At 39.5% G+C, this 18,482-nt stretch overlaps 1 protein-coding gene across 2 annotated transcripts in view; it reads left to right on the forward strand.

Annotated features, from left to right (window-relative positions):
• Positions 1-18,482, forward strand: part of lmx1b.1.L (LIM homeobox transcription factor 1, beta, gene 1 L homeolog) — a 121,883-nt gene that overhangs the window by 57,295 nt on the left and 46,106 nt on the right. The window lies entirely within an intron of this gene.

The raw sequence follows: 18,482 nt of genomic DNA on the forward strand, positions 1-18,482 counted from the left end.
CATTTACTCAAGAATCCTCAGTATCATAGACGTCTCTGGGAACCATGCAGAGTTGGACTGGGATGCCAGGGGCCCACCAGAAAACCTTAGGCCGTGGGTCCACTTTCCAAACTATTATTCCTCCTCTCCTCACTCAACCTCTTTATTTTTCTAGTTTGTTATCTCTACATAATATACTATATTCTTCCATTATTAAGCCCCTTAAAGAAATAGAGAATGACCATGAAATAGCCCAAATGGTTAGAAGCAAGAGGCCCACTGACACCTGGGCTCAACGGGAGTATTCCTGGCATCCCGGTGGGCCAGTCCGACACTGGAACCATGGGCAGCAAAAGAAACATGTTTTTGGGCATCTTTTAGCATGAGAAACATGGTGTGATAAAAGTAGTGAAACAGAATTGGAAACCCTCATTGGTTAGATCAGGTGAGTATGTTGAAAAATGTTTGACTAAATCCAGGGTTGAACTGGAGCATTGGGGGCCCACCTGGGCTGCAACATTAAGGGCCCTCCAGGCATTCACCAGGGGCCTCCTCCTGACTTCTTAACTCCCGCTCCCTCCCGCATGAATGAACTCCAACATGCTGCGGCACAAATGTTTTTTTTAGGGGGCAGCCAATCAAGGAGCAATTCTGGGCCCATCCTTTTTTTCCCGGTGTCCTGCCGGCCCAGTCCAACCCTGGATAAATCTGCCTCTAGGTCCTTAGTTCTATAAACTAATCGAACTTCCCATGCTTTCATATAAGTTTGATACAGCTTTGTTTAGCACTGTCTTCTTGGATATACTTGCCATGTTTAACCTATTGTAAATTCAAGATTGGACTGGCCTCCTGATTACCAGAGAATCTCCCCAGCCCTAGTGGGCCCCAGCCAAAGCAAAGACAATTCCCAGCAGCCTTTTCTTATTTCCACAATAGGCCTATGTGATATCTATTACATTTAGCACCGTCTACATCTAATGGTTTAGAGTAGGCCCTCAGTGTCAGGTTCTCCCTTGGAGGCCAGGTCCGACACTGTGTATTTTTTATGACCCTCTTGGCATGGTTTTTACCATTATGTATGCCTGGAAACTCTAACAAGGATTGTGCAGGGAGAAAACACTTTCTCTTAATGCAAAATAAATATTCAGATATCATCACAGATGTGAAGCTGAGCTGTTGAAGTCTTAATTACATATACCGCCTCCCGTACCCCAAAACAACCCACAGTTCGGATGTTCCCAAAGGGAGTTTGCTGAATAAGCTGAGGAGGGAAGACATGACATACGCCATATATAAGAATCCAATGTTTAGATTTAATAAGTTGAGGGGAAAGTTCAGGCCTTGTGTGAAAGGGTCCTGAACGGGAGGAGGAAAATGTCAGGAGAGCAAAGTTAAACATTATTCAGAAAAACTGAAATTGAGAGGGAGATCTGGAGTATTGTTAAAAGGGAAATTAATTAGAGAGGGAGAGGACTGTTTGGCAACACTGTTGATACAGCATTCGTTTCACTATTCAAAACACCTAACTCAGCCCTAATGCGAGTGCCTGGGTGATGAAGCCACCTCCATTCCACACAGCTGCCTCTGCACTTGATAGGGGGAGAAAATGCTGAGAGTCAGGATGCTGGAGATGTTTGTTAAGATAAATAAATATACTGATAAATTAAAGCTATTGCTGATGGCACAAAAAGAAGCGTCCTACTTTTTCCTGCTGAAACTGCTTCCAGTCTCCCCCACTGGTTCTTGTCTAAGTTGTTTGAAAAAAATACCATACAAAACATGCAAAAAAGTGTATAGATTTTTTCAGGTCATATAATGGCCCTATGAAGGTTTTTTTATTCTTCAGTGTAATATATCTCAGTGTTTTGCCAATTTCTTCTGGGGAGTGAAGCCCTTTGTATGATGGCCCAGCTTTTTGTGAATCAAACGCAAGCCACAGAATATTTCTGAGAAGGTTTCAGTAATGACAGATTTATTTGCCACAAATCAGCCGTGGCAATGGGTTGAATCCACTGGAACCCGGGTCCAAAAAGGCACTAGTTTGAGGGGTCTCTAGCATGTGAGCAGTTGCTCAAAATATATCAGAGCAGGCTAAATGGACATTGGCATTTGGTGCAAGTCACTAGGAGCTTGTATGGGCGTCTTTCTGACGTGCATCCCTGTCTGCTCAATTTTGTATCCATTCTAACACTTTGCATTATGGCTTGCAATTTGTTACTGCGCTCTAATCAATCACAGGTTGGAACTTGATAAATGGACTTTCAGCATGGCTGTTAACCTGGGGCTACAGAAATCCTTTGTCCCTACAGGACAGTACTTTCTCAATCTATTATTGTATGAAAAGTAGCTTAATATCACATAAGCAATTATGCTGTAGTCATTTTAGCAAGTAGCAAGCAATATATTGACTAAGCAAGGGTCTGAGCTTGCACTGTCAGATGCTCCTGATTCCACAGGAGACAAGTGATGACAGTTTGGGGCGACATTACTGCAGTGATTAAATGCTATGGGAAAGTCGCCCATCTGACCAAATCCCTAAGAGGAAATCCAAAACAAATCAGTCTTTTTGTTTATGACCATTGTTTCCAAAAGTAATATGTGTTTGCTGCAGCATCAAATTCAGTAGCAAACAGGGTATCTTTGGATAGGAGCAAGCTAATGTACTTATAACCTATCACATTTTGTCATTTGAATATACCTGTAAAGTGATAGAGACGTAGTAGATAGTAAGCTCTACTGGGGCTGATGTGCATGATGGATAATGTGTTTAATATGTTGGCGCTATATAACGTAAAGATAAAAATAATAATAATGTTCAAGTTGGACTCGAGTTGGACTCACCAGTTCATTTGCTATAGACCCTGTGCCAACCTTACCCCTTTTTGCAAAGGGGCAAAAGTTTAAATGATGGATTCTGGTGAGTGTTTATATGTGTTTCGAAGTTACAAGCTAATAGCGACAAATCAACTCCTCTTCGGACGACTAATCTCCCTAAAATGCCTTCCCGCCGGTTAGAATCTAAATCATCGGCAGGATGGCACTTGGAGAACTTCAATTTCCGAAGCCGCCCGAAGATTTGGATTCTAGCCGGCGGGAAGGCTTTTCAGGGAGATTAGTCGCCAGGGCGACTAAATCTCCCTGAATCTCCACGTGTGTCTCTGCCCTAAAGTGACTGTTCACCTTTGAGTTAACTTATAGTACTATGTAGGGAGTGATAGTTTGAGACAATTTGCAATTGGTTTTAATTTTTTATTATTTGTGGTTTTATTTGAGTTATTTAAAAAAAAAAATTTAAATTGCTCTCCAGTTTGCTGTTTTAGCAATTTGGTTGCTAGGGTCCAAGTTACCTTAGCAACTGTGCATTGCTTTGAATAAAAGACTGGAATATGAATAGGAGAGGGCCTGAATAGAAAGATGAGTAATAAAAAGTAGCAATAACAATACATTTTGCAGCCTTACAGAGTGTTTGTTTTTAAATAGGGTTAGTGACCCTCTTTTGGGCAAATAATTAAAAAACTATAAATTGACAAGCTTAGAATTGGTCATTCTATTACATACTAAAAGGTAACTTAAAGGTGAGCCACCTCTTTAATGGCCATAGCACACTGTAATTGCTAGAGAAGATCCACTCAAGTCAAGAAGCCTTTAAGCACAAGCCTAAGAGCATCATGGTGACCAAAATGTAATGTGTTTCATACGCCTAAAAAAATAAGAATATATATATATATATTCATATTCCTAATATATGTATTCCCTTCAATGCTACGGCTCTATTCAGTCATCTAAAAGACTATTCTAGAGCAGTTCCCGTAGAGAGTTCCTGCGGAATGGCCAAGGTTGGGTTAATTGTAACTTTAGCGTCCCAGGCAGATATAAGCAGAGCCCTTTCATCACTCCAGCAAAGGCACTTTAACAAGATTATCTCCAGATAAGATAACAATCCTTCAGTCTCAAGTGGAAAATCCTGTCCCCCATATTAGTATGGGACAATATCCACTTAAGGCTGAGGGCTGGTATCTATCATGTGGCCAGGAACGGGCCTAATTAGCCTGTAATTGCAGCCTGCAGCTCTCTGCCATCCTCTATTCACGAAAGATTAGGTTCTTTCAAAATAAGAAGCTTGAAAACCAAAAGGTGTCGGGATAATAAATTAATGATGGAAAATGCTCGCTTCTGGGCCCCTATCTCTCTTTTAAAGGAGCAGAACGCTAGACATGTTTGTTTGGTAAATACAGATAAAGGCTAGATGGTGTGAGGGCAGAGGGCTGGAATTATAGTTTATATAGTAAGGTATGGTTGTGTCAGGGAAGGGGCTGTAAATTTGATATTGTGTATACAGTAAGGCATGATGGCATCAGTAATAATTCTTATCAGACTAGTCCTACCTGCAGCCTCCAGCTGTTGTAGAACTGCAGATCCCACATGCTGTCCTAGGTTTCTGGGAGTTGCAGTTGAATAACAGCTGGAAATGGATCCCCCCAGGTAGGTTATTTTGCCCTGGGCCCTGCAACCACTAATGATAGTCCTTTGTAAATGGAAACAATGCCACTGATTTCTTTAGAAGTTTTTCTTTCATACCTATGGACCAATGGGCAGCCAGATAACGCTAACTCCACCACGATACACCTCGCCCAGGGTTTGAGTTTGTGTTTGTAGTTTACATACAGCTGAGTGAGCTGTAACAAGCAGTGCCCTCGGGGTGTCTTGTATCAGTTTCACACCATTTATGCTCAATGGTCACATTCTTTTTTCCCCCTCCATTGTAATGCACTGCATGAATATGCTCCATTGTCACATTGTATACTTTCCCTTTGTACTGTGCTGCATGATCAATCTATTTGGTTAAATTGTCTTCGAACAGAAAGGTGAAGTGCTTTGTTTTTTTTATTTAGCATTTAGTAGTTTCCCAAATTTAAGCCATGGGCTACTTTGCTTAGATTACCTTAGCAGAGATGTGCTTTAGGTTGGGCCAGAGAAGATCTTTTTGCAAACCACAAACCCCTTTGGAGTGGTGGCTGACGGATCCTACTGTGTGGGTATAATTTGGGGATGTTATGCCTTAAAGGAAAATGAAAGGCTTGGTGCACTTGCCAAATGTTAGGCACCCCAAATAATTGTATTGACTTACCTGAAACCCAGGGCCAGTGCTCCTATGAGCAGAAAACTGCACCGGCCCGGGGTTATACCAATGAGCACCACGGATCCATCCTCTTCTGTCTTCCTCTTTCTTCAAATTTCCCAGGGCAAACGCATGCACAGTTGAACGAAATAGCAGACTTTTTAGTTATAGTTTGGCTTTTCGTTCTACTGCGCATATGGAAGAAGATCGCTCCGTGGTGCTCACTGGTATAACCCCAGGCCGGTGCAGTTTTCTGCTGATAGGAGCACTGGCCCGGGGTTTCAGGTAAGTCAATACAATCACTTGGGGTTGCCCAACATTTGGCACCCCAAGTGCACCAAGCCTTTCCTTCTCTTTTAACGCATCCAACCCGCTTGGATGTTGCACTCAAAGCAGATGCTTATTTTTTTATTCTAGACATAGAGGCACGTTTTGTTTTCATAAAAACCAGGTGTACTGCCAAATAGAGTCTCCTATAGGCTGTAAGTCCACATAGAGGCTATCAAATAGCCAATGAAGGCCCTTCTTGGCGTCCCCAGGTGCTTCTTTCAACTCTTTTGACATTTGAATGTGGCTCATGGGTAAAACAGTTTGGGGACCCCCTTGCCCCTACCAGGACAAATAACTGACCTCAAAGGGGAACATGAAACAAATAGGAAAATCTACACTAACGCAAGGTAGTGAAACTCATGAACGCTGTTGGTTGGTCAGACCATAGACAGAACAAGATCTTTTTACTTGGTGGGACCTGCATTAAGAGTTCAGCACGTAAAATATATGCACTGAATATATAAAATATTCTGGAGCCTCTCTGTCATGTTGTATGATAGTACCATAATAATGTGGTACCGTCTATCACATAGAAATGAGGGCTGCAGAAGGGACAATTTGGGTGTTTTGAAGATATGTTTTTAGCAAGGAAAACGTTTGGTGGGCAGAACGCCGATTACTGCTCTAGAGAAGCCATCTCAACAGACATGCGGAATAGGTGGATAGAAGGGACAAGATGATGAATATGGAAAAGATTGGGGGTACTGGATTTTAAAGAAGACATATAGAGGTCCAGATTGTACTTCTTCACTGGCATGCATGTGTGCTTTGAGTGTGTTAATGGTGCATGTAAATTGCTTGATGTCAGCCCACGATTCGGATGAAGCGCCTTTATATAGCTGCATCTGATCACTTTACAGGGCGTAGGGATTCTTCTTTTTTTTTCTATGGCCTCATTTCAGTCCAAGTAGGACCTTCTGCATAAACACAATCTAACAGCAGCAGATGATGAACTGCAAAGTCAAGTCGTGAAAGTGTCTGAAATCTTTCCAAGGACAATAACATTTGCACTGGGGAAGCTTCACTCTCCGCAGAGATTTAGTGCTCCTCTCCCTTGGCTTGCAATCAAACAAGTGTGTTAATATGATATTGCTATCTGTGAGCTGGCTTACTAAACAGGAGCACATTGTAGGTGGCCGTACCCAATCGAGAGATTTGTAGACATGTGGTGTTGACATACTGAAACGCACTCAATAAACTACAGTCAATTTACCTGGGTCTTGTTATAGTGAATTAAGAAGCAGGATTTCCATTCACTTTCTTTTCCTTTTAAATATCCAGTGAAACAAACTCGCATATGTTAGCTATGATACGCTGAATTGTATTTGCATTAGAGATCAAAAAGCTGATTTTGATTTCAGTCGAATCCCAGCACTACATAGAGGACGTGAATTCCTCAAATGTATTCAAATTTTGAATCAAGTTTTTTGGCACGACTCAAGTGAATCTAAATTTTCAAGATTTACCAATGGAAAAAAATTTTGTAAGTATCTATAGAGTGTTGAGTGTCTATAGAAAACAGTAGGGGGGTCATTTATAAAAACTGGGCAAATAGGTACTTGGGCAGTAACCCTTGGAAACCAATCAGATCATTGCTTTCACTGTTCATCCTTAAAAATTATTGGTTGCTACAGGTTACTGCCCAGGTGCAAATTTGCCCTGTGTTTATGAATGAGCCTCTAGGAGGTTTATATTCAACAATGCTAATTAACATGATCAGGTTTCTCTGAGAAAACAAAAAATGTGACCAGCAACACAAAAACTTGAATTTTATAGTTGCAATTTTTTGAATTTTGACATGCTCCAAGTTGCAGCCACCACTAGTGATGGGCAAATAAATTCGGCAGGTGCAAATTCGGGAATTTCCGTGTTTCGCCTCCATTTTTGCAAAACACCCACGAAAATTCGCCGGTGAATCAAAAAAAAAGCGGACAAGCCACTCTCGTCAAAACCATTGTGTGTCAACACTATTCAGACGCCCATTGACTTTAACGCATGCGTCAAAATTGATGCAGCGTCAAAATTCAAGTTTCAAAAATCTTTAGCTGTTTCGTGATTTTCGTGGAGAAATTCGGCCATCACTATCCACCACCATTGCATTGCGCTCAATGCATTAAAATACAATGACACTTGTTTTGAGGCAATACGTACAATTAAGCAACATTCTGAAGTATGTATCTATATCATCAGTATGTTTGGACTCCTTTTGGACACAATGCTCCTTAATCAGTGCCCCTTGTGGTCTCCTAAATACCGAGGCCCCCATACAATATCAATTACATTATAAATTAAAATAAGTGTTTGGCCTCCGGTCCCTTAAGAATTTCTCAAAAATTTCCAACTTTGAATAGGTTTTTATATTTCCCACAGATTCACTGCTTGAACATTTTTTATGTGTTTTTTTTTAGACGTATATTTGTTTTCTGTTTTGCATTTCCAGCAGTTAAATAAATGTAAATGATATATTTATTGACATTGCTGTTGTAGTGAAGTGCCTGGGTTTTCTGGCTCCCGGCCTGCCCTTCCGTTTATTACATTTTGCCTTGGCTGCGGTTTTGGAATTTCCTTAGCAGGATGAGAATATTAAGGAAGATATTGTGTGTGTGTGTGTGTGCGTGTGCTTTTTGAGGCTAAAGATCTGGATATTTGAACTGCTACGCACTGCACTCCTCCCTGGCACTAAACTGGCTCAAAAATATCAATGGTTCATATCTTAGGCGAGTAATAAACTGTGAATGTCACGAGGATTTATGCTTGAAGAGTGAAACATGAGTGTTGCTGTGTTCCAAATGTTTGGCCTATCCAAAACCCCGATGAGGTTCATGTATCTTTTCTGTGAATCCAACAGGAGGAAAACTTGCAGGATATTGGTGTGGCTATGTTATACATGCTTCTTTTTCGACCCTCTTTTGGAGTAGATTCCTAAAAGTGTATACAACTAAAAAGTCCATTGCAGTGGAGACAAAGCCACAAAAGTGTACAGGTATGAGATTCGTTATCCTGAGACCCATTATCCATTATGCCGTCACCGATAGACTTCATTATAATGAAATAATCCAAATTTTTAAAACTGATTCCCTTTTTCGCTGTTATAATAAAACCGTACCATGTACATGATTGAAACTAAGATATACTTATTCCTTAATGGAAGCAAAACCAGCCTATTGGGTTTAATGTTTACGTGATTTTCTAGTAGACTTAAGGTAGGAAAATCCAAATTACGGAAAGATCTGTTATCTCGAAAACCTCAGGTCCCGAGCATTCTGAATAACAGGTCCCATACCTGTAGTACTCCCGCACAGAAAGTGGTGGTCTTTCAGTTGAGTCCAAGCTAGGGTTACAGCTCCTACTGCTTATGTTTAGCGAGTCAGGCATGTCCTTATAGTCTGTTAATAATGGGCATAGACATGAGTAAGGCCACAAACCTCTATTCTATCTGAGGGCAGCATGAGAGTTTATGGAGTAACCCATGGAAACCAATCTGATATTTGCTCTCATTACTTTGTGTGTCGGTAAATGCTCGTTGACGATGTGCTTCCATAGGTTTCTACATGGACAAAAACATTTTTCATTATGAATTTTAATGTGTTTGTGTTTGAAATTGTCCAACTCTACCTTCATGTGCCAGTAAAAAGTGGCCAGCTACATCAACCCACCCATTCAGGCCCTGTTATAACCCAGTCATGCCCAGTTTTGCTGCCAACCCAATAGATAAATCAAGATGTTACCAACTCTGCCTCCTTACTGAAATTAAAGCTTTCCTGCGTTCCTTCCATACACCAGCTAACTCCTGTCCTCTTTAAGCTAGGGGCCAGGACCGCCATCAGAAATCGCAGGGCCCCATACGACAAAATTTCCTGGGCCCCCTTGGCTGCGCCCACCGCAAGCCCTACCTACAGGTCCGCCCTCCCCACCCACAGGTCCGCCCCCACCACACAGTAAAAAAAACAAAAAAAAATTGGTGGCTCGGGCTCCCACATTTTAATAAAAAATAAAAAGATATTGGTGGTCAGGCCACCCCATAAAAAAAACATTTGTGGCCAGGGCCCCCACATTAAAAAATATTGGTGGCTAGGACCCCACATGAGAAAAAAAAAATTGGTGGCCTAAATTGGTGGCCAGGGCACCTTAAACGTCCACGCCTTCCCAAAGTCAGCAGCTCTTAGAAAGATGGGGTACCCGGCTAATCAAGTAAGTGTGGCGTGGCAGGGCCCCCCTTACCCTCACAATATACAGTACACATAGAATATAAATGTCACAATATAAGGCTGATTAGTAATTAATACAGATAATTACTACATGGCAGCACAGAAACCAGTGCAACTAGTATCAGAATTTATTAATTAGCATCAGCTTATATTACAGGCCAACGTCATTTTCTGCTTGATAATTAGTGACGACCCCTAAGCTTAGCTTCTCAACAGCTGCTCAGAGCCCACTGAGCATGTGAGTGTCACAGACACTTTCCAAGATGGTGACCCCCTGTGACAAGTTTCATGTCCTGGATCATTGCGGCTATTAACAAGCTGAAACTTTAGGCTGGGGCAATAAGTTCATTAAATAAAATATGGCATATTTAGCCACGTTCATTTTCAGGGTTTATTTCTCCTTTAAGAAGACTTGGACTGTATCTATTATTGATGTGTTTTATCTTGACATTGTTTTAATGGTTCTGTGTATGTTTATCTTTCTTAACTCCTTGCTGCTTAACTGTGTGCCACATAGCTGCATTAGGTAAATAATAAAAACCCTGAGATGTGACTCCTACTGCGTTAAGAAGATAATTAAAATCTCAGTTATAAAGAATGACAGGAATGCTGTTTTTTTTGTAGCTGCTAAGGACTGACAGCCCTCCATACTAACAGAAGTCCACTTTAATCAGTGTACATTATTTCCACAAACACATCACTCCTTTCTTAATTCCTGTCATGCTGCATATTCACAACCAACTGAGGGATTAAAGGTCATTAGCAGAAGTCTGAATGACAAATGCAAATCCCAAGGAATATCTCTAGGTGTGAAGTTGTATTTGCACACACACGAAAGCATTGCAGCCATACCTGTGTCATGTCATTCCAGGCAAACAGCTTGAAAATGATCTGGTATTTTAAAGACCTCATTCCACTTATCAGAAGAAAAGAAAACCATTTACTAGGTGTCAAAACTTGCCCCAGGGCTTTTCTAAATTGTTACTTGTGTCTTTAAAGGCAACTACAGCCCTTAGACTTTAAAGCTTATATGCCTAGGGCAATGTAAGACACAGGTGTTTGACTATGAGAATGAGGGGGAGGTGGAGCTTAAAAGCCGGCCCCTAAAATGGAAATTAGAAGGGAGATCAGGGGTCCATCTGATATGAGTCGCAGAAGTTGGGGAAACCCCATTAGGTCAGGACTTGGATTCAGTTTTGCTTAAATCCTAATTTGGAATGATTCAAGTACAGGTATGGGGCCTGTTGTCCAGAATTTTCAGGACCTGAGGTTTTCCAGATAAGGGATCTTTCCGTAATTTGGATCTTCATCCCTTAAGCCTACTAGAAAATCATGTAAACATTAGATAAACCCAATATACTGCTTATGCTTCCAAGAAGAATCAACTATATCTTAGGGGCACATTTACTTAGCTCGAGTGAAGGATTAGAATGAAAAAAACTTCGAATTTATAAGTTTTTTTTTTGGCTACTTCGATCTTCGACTACGACTTCGAATCGAACGATTCGAACTAAAAATCTTTCGACTATTCGACCATTCGATAGTCGAAGTACTGTCTAACTTCGACTACCTGCTTCGCCACCTAAAAACTACCGAGCACCAATGTTAGCCTAAATGCGGTAAATCCTTCGACTTTTAGCCTAAATTTAGCCTAAATGCGGTAAATCCTTCGACTTCAATATTCGAAGTCGAAGGATTTTACTTCTATGGTCAAATATCGAGGGTTAATTAACAGTGGCGTAACTACGGGGGAGCAGGGGGTGCGATTGGGGCAGGGTCCGCACCCCCTCAGGGCCCCCCGGCAGCTCGCGCGCCACTCTGTTCTGCAGCCGTTTCCGGGCGTACAGAGGGGGGCGGGGCCCGGCTGCACGTCCCGCGCCAGGGCCCGTCCCCCTCTAGTTAAGTCTCTGTTAATTAACCCTCAATATTCGACCCATAGTAAATGTGCCCCTTAGTTTGGATCAAGTACAAGGTACTGTTTTATCATTACATAGAAAAAGGATTTTAAAAAAAAAGGAAAAAATCATTTTAAAAAAAATTAAGATTTGGATAAAATGGAGTTTATGGGAGACAGACCTTCAGAAATTCAGAGCTTTCTGGATAACGGGTTTCCGGATACCAGATCTCATACCTGTACCATATAGGGTTGACACCCGGACGGTATTTTACCGGCATAGCCGTTAAAACACCTGCCAAGGCCAGAGCCGGTATTACAAATTTACCAGCAATGTAGCTGCCGGTAAATTTGTTATACCCCTAAAAAAGGCCCTTGGCCCGCCCCCAACTTTTACTGATCTATTTTGACTATATTTTATTATTGGTGGCTAGGCTTTTCTGCAAAAAAATACCGGCCATCCTATATTTTTAGGGTTTTTCTCTATTAATACCATTGTCCCCAAGCAACATTTTTACCGGCCAGGCCAGGTGGCAACCCTATTGGTGGCGCATTTGTCCATGAGTTTATAATATTTTTTGCCATCTCAGGCCTGTTGAAAAATGATGGTGGGGGAAAAAAACAACGGTAAATGTAAAAAAAAAAAAGAATGCATTGATAAATGAGGCAAACATATTCTACTCAAAATAATGTCATAAATAAAGAGCAATATATCTTTGAGTGATAAAAAATATATATATACTACCTGTAAGACATATAGATGTTTTCATAAAATTCAACCTTTTAAATATAACGTCCAATATTCATGCGTTCATTTCCAGATGAATCTGTAAGACATTTCGGGACACTGTGTGCCAATCCAGCTACTAAAGAGCTTAAGCCCAAATGTATTTAAGAACCGTAATGATTTTCAGAGAATTGTTTTTCTGTTCTGCTTGCAATTAGTGCGTAATCTCGTTCCGAAATACTTGACTTATTACGTTGTTGTTAAAGTAATCTTTTTGTGCTACTATAATGTGAATCATATTGGGATTTATGAGATCAGTATCAGGCTGATAATCACCAGGGATACTGCTCTCCAAATAAAAGGTTTCACTATATTTGAAAGTATGTATAAAACATGTATATGTGTCAATGTATGTATTTTTTTGGGGGGGGTGGTCACCCTTTATACTTTCAGGTGGGACATATTGGTATTCAGCAGTCCTATCTTGCTTTAGGGCTGGAACTAGACGTAGAATTAGAGCACTAGTTTCCCACACTTATGGGGAGTTCCAGTAAAAAATACAATGCCAAATATAAGCTTCTGATTTGGGGTTTATTGGCCCAGTTGGATATATATGTGATCAAAAGGATCTCTTTTATAGTATATATCTATAAGTATCTGTTTAGCTATGTACTGAAAAATCACCATTCTTATATTTGTTCTTTAACCCCTGTTATGTAGAACATATGATCCCTCTAACCTCCTATGTATTACCTGTGCGCTCAGCCTTTTTTTAAGGGAAGGGCTAAACATGAATTATTCTGTAGGGGGTGAACACATATCAATTAAAATATCAAATATTAGATAGTTCAATGTATACATTAGGGATAGCCAACTGGCAACCATCAAGCTGTTATTGAACTGCAATTCCCACAATCCTGCCGACAGATATAGACTGTCAAGGGGATTCTGAGTTCAATACCAGTAGGATAACCCCATTGTATGTACTTTACGCTTGGACTGTTTCTGCACCCAACAGTGGGTTTCTCAGCGGTTTTAGATATTTTATGGTGCCACAAGATCAGTGAATCCTCCTTTCTTTATCCCAGCAGGGAACTAGTTAAAATGAGACCACATTCCTGAATTCACTCTCTTAGGGAGCGGAAAACCTCATTATTTATCTTAGAGGACAATAGTGAGAATCGCATAAATGAAGCCTCGCTATGGTCAAACTGTCAGCCTCTCAATCTGATCAGGGATCCCCCTAATTAAATCTAATTCATTAGCAGTCAAAAATTAGATCTCCTGCCCACAGCCGCCTCTTCAAACGAGGTTACTCTCCCTTTCATCCATCATGGCTTTAAGTAACCCATTTACAGTCAGCCATATGCGCCGTGCAGTGAAATTAGCTTGTCATAACGAGTTAGGTGGTAAGTGCCTGCAAGATATGGCTCTCTGAAATGGCTCTTAGCATATTACAGGAGCACATATTGGCAGACCGTTTGCTTAAGATAAATGCAGCCCCCTTTTTAATAGCATTAACAAGGGAAGAAATAGAGCTATATTTGTAATTAAACAATATTTGTTGATTGAAAATAGTATATTATGCATGAAGCATGAAATCATCGAAATGATTGTATGAACTTTTGCTTGTCAGTTTTTTGTTGGGATGGGGTACAGTTTGGGGCTGCAGCTGAAATCGTGAGTTTTTCTCTAGAAAAGTAGTAACCAAAAAGTAATTAAAAGTTCAAACCATTTATTAGGACATACAGATGAAAGCCTGGCGCGTTTCGTGCCTATTGGGGCACTTACGCATAAGATAATGGGCATGCAATGAACATTCCTTTTAAGGGTAAGTGCACATGGGCAGATTAGTTTTCCTAAGTTGCACGAAGTTTCCTCGAGAGGCAACTTCGGGCGACTTTGGAAAACAAAGCGACACGAGTGCAATCCCGCTGGCGATTTTTCATTATAGCCGACGAGAAGGCAGTTCGGGAGATTGTCGTCCCGAAGAAGAGGCGATTTGCCGCCGGGGTGACTAATCTCCACGAATACCCTAAAGGGGTTATGACCAATCAGGACCTAAACCAATCACAGTTGTGATTTCCACTTTAATTATTTATTTACATACAGATTGATTGATCCAATCACAGTTGTGAAGACAAAAATACCACTTTAAGTATATAGTTACATACAAGCTGATCCATAGTAAGTGCCAATAGAGTCCACACGAAAACACAAAAAAAAAATCTGAAAATATATCATAAGAAAAAATAAATATAATACAATAATGTAAACCCAAGTGATCAGAAAAAATTTAAAAAAAAATGAAAAATAAAAAAAAAGGTGCAAAGATAGGCTGCCTGCCTTTTAATATTCCTGTGTATCCGCAGAGATTTAGGGTACCAACAACAGGGATGACTACTATGGGCTCAACAATTTGTAGGACCCGATGGAGCAACAGTGAGTAAAGAAATGTTTTGCTACATACAGTGTCCGGAGAAGACATAAAATATCTAGACGTGAGCTGCCATATAGCCTACAACTTAAATGCAAATTAAATGCTCAGTACCCTAGTTGCAACTTTTTATTGGCTATATCATTTCTCTCCTGGTGCAACCATAAATCCCCATTAAACTTACACATACATGAAACTGATTTTCCCTATTCTATTGTTTAAAAAAAGAGTGCAAAGTGGGACATTCGCCTTAGTGGGAATTCTATTCTCGAGCCAATGATAATGATATGTTCATGCATCATGTAGACACGCTCTTAATAACTGGAAAAAAGGGAGTCTTAACGACTGCAGCAGTAACAGTGCACTTTTTGAAGTGGTGGAGCCAGTTGAACATCTGGTATGGAGGCACATGTAGGATAAAAAAAAAGACTAGAAAGGAAATATTGGTGTGGAGAACTGTCCACTTGTCACTTAATTAAAATGTGCTTTGTTAAAGCCCCGAACCTTCCAGTAGTTCATAGAAAAAATAAATATTGGATTGACTAAATCTGAATATGGTCAGTCGCTTAAATGAAACACTCATGTTCAGTGGAGCCAAGCCATTTTTCATGACTATGGGGCCATTGTTTTTCGTTTTTATAAATAAATATGTAAAAAACAACTGTGTCTATTTTCCCTTTAATGGCCTGGGTCCCAGTTAAAAACCTGGTTGCAGTAAATTTCTTATGCTTGTTCATTTGTGACCTGCATATCAGACTTACCTTTGTCTGTGTATATACATACCCCATAAACCTATGTATGTATAGTATTAATTCTATAGCTGTATATTTCAACCTTAAAGGAAAACTATACCCCCAAAATGAATACTTAAGCAACAGATAGTTTATATCAAATCGAATGAAATATTAAAGAATCTTACCAAACTGAAATATATATTTACATAAATATTGCCCTTTTACATCTCTTGCCTTGAACCACCATTTCGTGACTCTATCTGTGCTGCCTCAGAGATCACCTGACCAGAAATACTACAACACTAACTGTAACAGGAAGAAGTGAGGAAGCAAAAGGCAGAACTCTGTCTGTTAATTGGCTCATGTGACCTAACATGTGGTTTGTATGTGTGCACAGTGAATCGTACGATCTCAGGGGGCGGCCCTTATTTTTTAAAATGGCAATTTTCTATTTATGATTACCCAATGGCACATACTACTAAAAAAGTATATTATTATGATAATGGTTCATTTACATGAAGCAGGGTTTTACACATGAGCTGTTTTACTCAGTATCTTTTAATAGAGACCTACATTGTTTGAGGGGTATAGTTTTCCTTTAAAGGGGTTATTTACTAAATTCAGAATGCAAAAATCTTGAAAAATTCTTTTGTTTTTTTTTAATAAAATCTGACCTTTAAAAAATCACAAATTTTTCGGTATTTATTTAAATCCGAGAATGGAAAAGACAGAATCTGAAAATCCGGCATCTCAGACCTGTCGAGATTGCATACAAGTCAATGGGAGAAGTTCCAATGATTTTTTGATGTGCGCTGGGTTTCGGGCAATACCCTGAAGTTTTCGGGTGAAAATAACATAAAAATTTTGAAAATTGGAAGGAAAAAGTGCGAAAAATTCATGAAAAACGTTTTTTTCCTACAAAGCAAATTTTCTGGAAAATGTAATAATAAATAAGCGTAAAAAAACAGAACGGATTTGATCGGAGTTTGTAGCAGAAAATATTGAGATAAATTTGGACTTTGATAAATAACCCCCTAATAGAACAGACAGGCGTCAAAACAATAATGCCATATAAATAAACCTATAAAGCATATTCATGAAAGGATAAACATATGAAAATACAAAGACCCTTCTGTGCAGACTCCTCAGCTATTATTATTATTATATTTAATATTATAAGATTTACAAAGGTTCAATTGTCTCCGGGAAACCGGTTGTCCTTTTTTTTGTGTTGTATTTTCAAACAGTAATATTCCTTAAAGCAAAACGACCGCCAAAATAAAATCTACGAATAAGGGAATATTGTGTGTTAAGAATAAATTTGAAATTCAATGTGACCTTAAAATACTATGCAAGTTTGAAAAAATTATTAAATCGGGGTAAGTAACACTTAGAACCAATACTGTGGAAAATTTCAACCTAATTTAAGTTTTAAAAATTTTCTCAGGAATTTAAAATGATCTCCCTTTGCTGCTTATTTGACTTACTATTTGCACCATACTGATTATTGGTCGATGTATCTGATCTTTGGGACAGGAGAAGTGTTTGCAGCATTTTTCAGCAGTGAGAAATGCGTCAGGCAGAATGTGAACCATAAGCCACTTTTCTAGTGATCATGGCAGTTTGGCCGTCTACCTGCGCCACTAAACTGCACACGATTAGAACTGATCATTTTGTGGCCTAAACATCGTTCAGCATGTGGCCAGCTTAAGCCAATAACACTTGTCTTTTAGATATTGAAATGAGAATTTCTTGCCTTGAGGTGTTCCCTGTGAACAGTCCCTTGCATTACAATGCTGCATTACAAATACAATTTAACTGTCTTTCTTTTGTTTGGAAATAAAACAGTAAAATAGATTAAATTCAACTAAAAGCCATCAAGACGCAAAGGTCAAATTATTTTAAAGCTATTTTTAAATGAAAACTGTACCTGTAAAATGTAATAAATGTTTGAAACCGTCAGTTTTCCTGCATTGCTTGTAAAATATGTCGGTAACATAGGCTTTTCCCTAAAAAATATTTTTATGTTGTTTGCTCAAGGGTATAATTCTCTGTAAAATCTAAATTATGAATATAAATACTTTCTAGCTAAAATGTGTTTGTTAAATAGATTAATTTGTGTGTATATATATATATATATATATATATATATATATATGTATGGGATCTGTTATCCAGAAAGCTCCGAATTAAGGAATGGGCATCTCCCATAGACTGCATTTTATCTAAATAATCTACATTTTTAATTTATTTAATTTATTACATTTTTCTCTATAATAATAAAACAGTACCTTGTAGTAGATCCCAGCTAAGCTATAATTAATCCTTAATGGAAGCAAAACCAGCCCATGGGGTTTATTTCATGTTTTAATGATTTTGTAGTAGGTATAAAGATCCAAATTACGGAAAGATCCGTTATCCAGAAAGCCCCAGGTCCCGAGCTTTCTGGATAACAGGTCCCATACTTGTGTGTGTGTGTGTGTGTGTGTGTGTGTGTGTATATATATATATTCCACGATGATACCGGCACTCTCGCCATTAATGTGCCTGGGTGCAAGATCAGAAATGAATGTCCATCTACTAGTACTTGTGTGTGTGTGTGTGTGTATTACCGTATATACTCGAGTATAAGCCGACCCGAGTATAAGCCGAGGTACCTAATTTTACCTACGAAAACTGGGAAAACTTATTGACTCTAGTATAAGCCTAGATACAACTACAGCCCTGTCTCCCAGCAGCGCACATTCTGCCAAAGCGACCCCCCCAGCGATCAACCGGACTTCTTTGCAAAGCTGATGGTGACAGAGAATTGCCAAACGTATTACTATGTGCATTGTCCCACTGTCCCACTACAATGTGCACAGGGTGCTGTTTGATATTGCCATCACTGTTAATCTTTCGTATAACCAACTGAGGGCGCTGTGTGATATTGCAGTCACTGTTATTCTTTCATATAACCAACAGAGGGCACTGTGTGATATTGCAGTCACTGTTATTCTTCCATATAACCAACAGATGGCGCTGTGTGATATTGCGGTCCCTGTTATTCTTTCA

Source organism: Xenopus laevis, chromosome 8L (assembly GCF_017654675.1).
Source record: "Xenopus laevis strain J_2021 chromosome 8L, Xenopus_laevis_v10.1, whole genome shotgun sequence".
Taxonomy (NCBI): Eukaryota; Metazoa; Chordata; class Amphibia; order Anura; family Pipidae; genus Xenopus; species Xenopus laevis.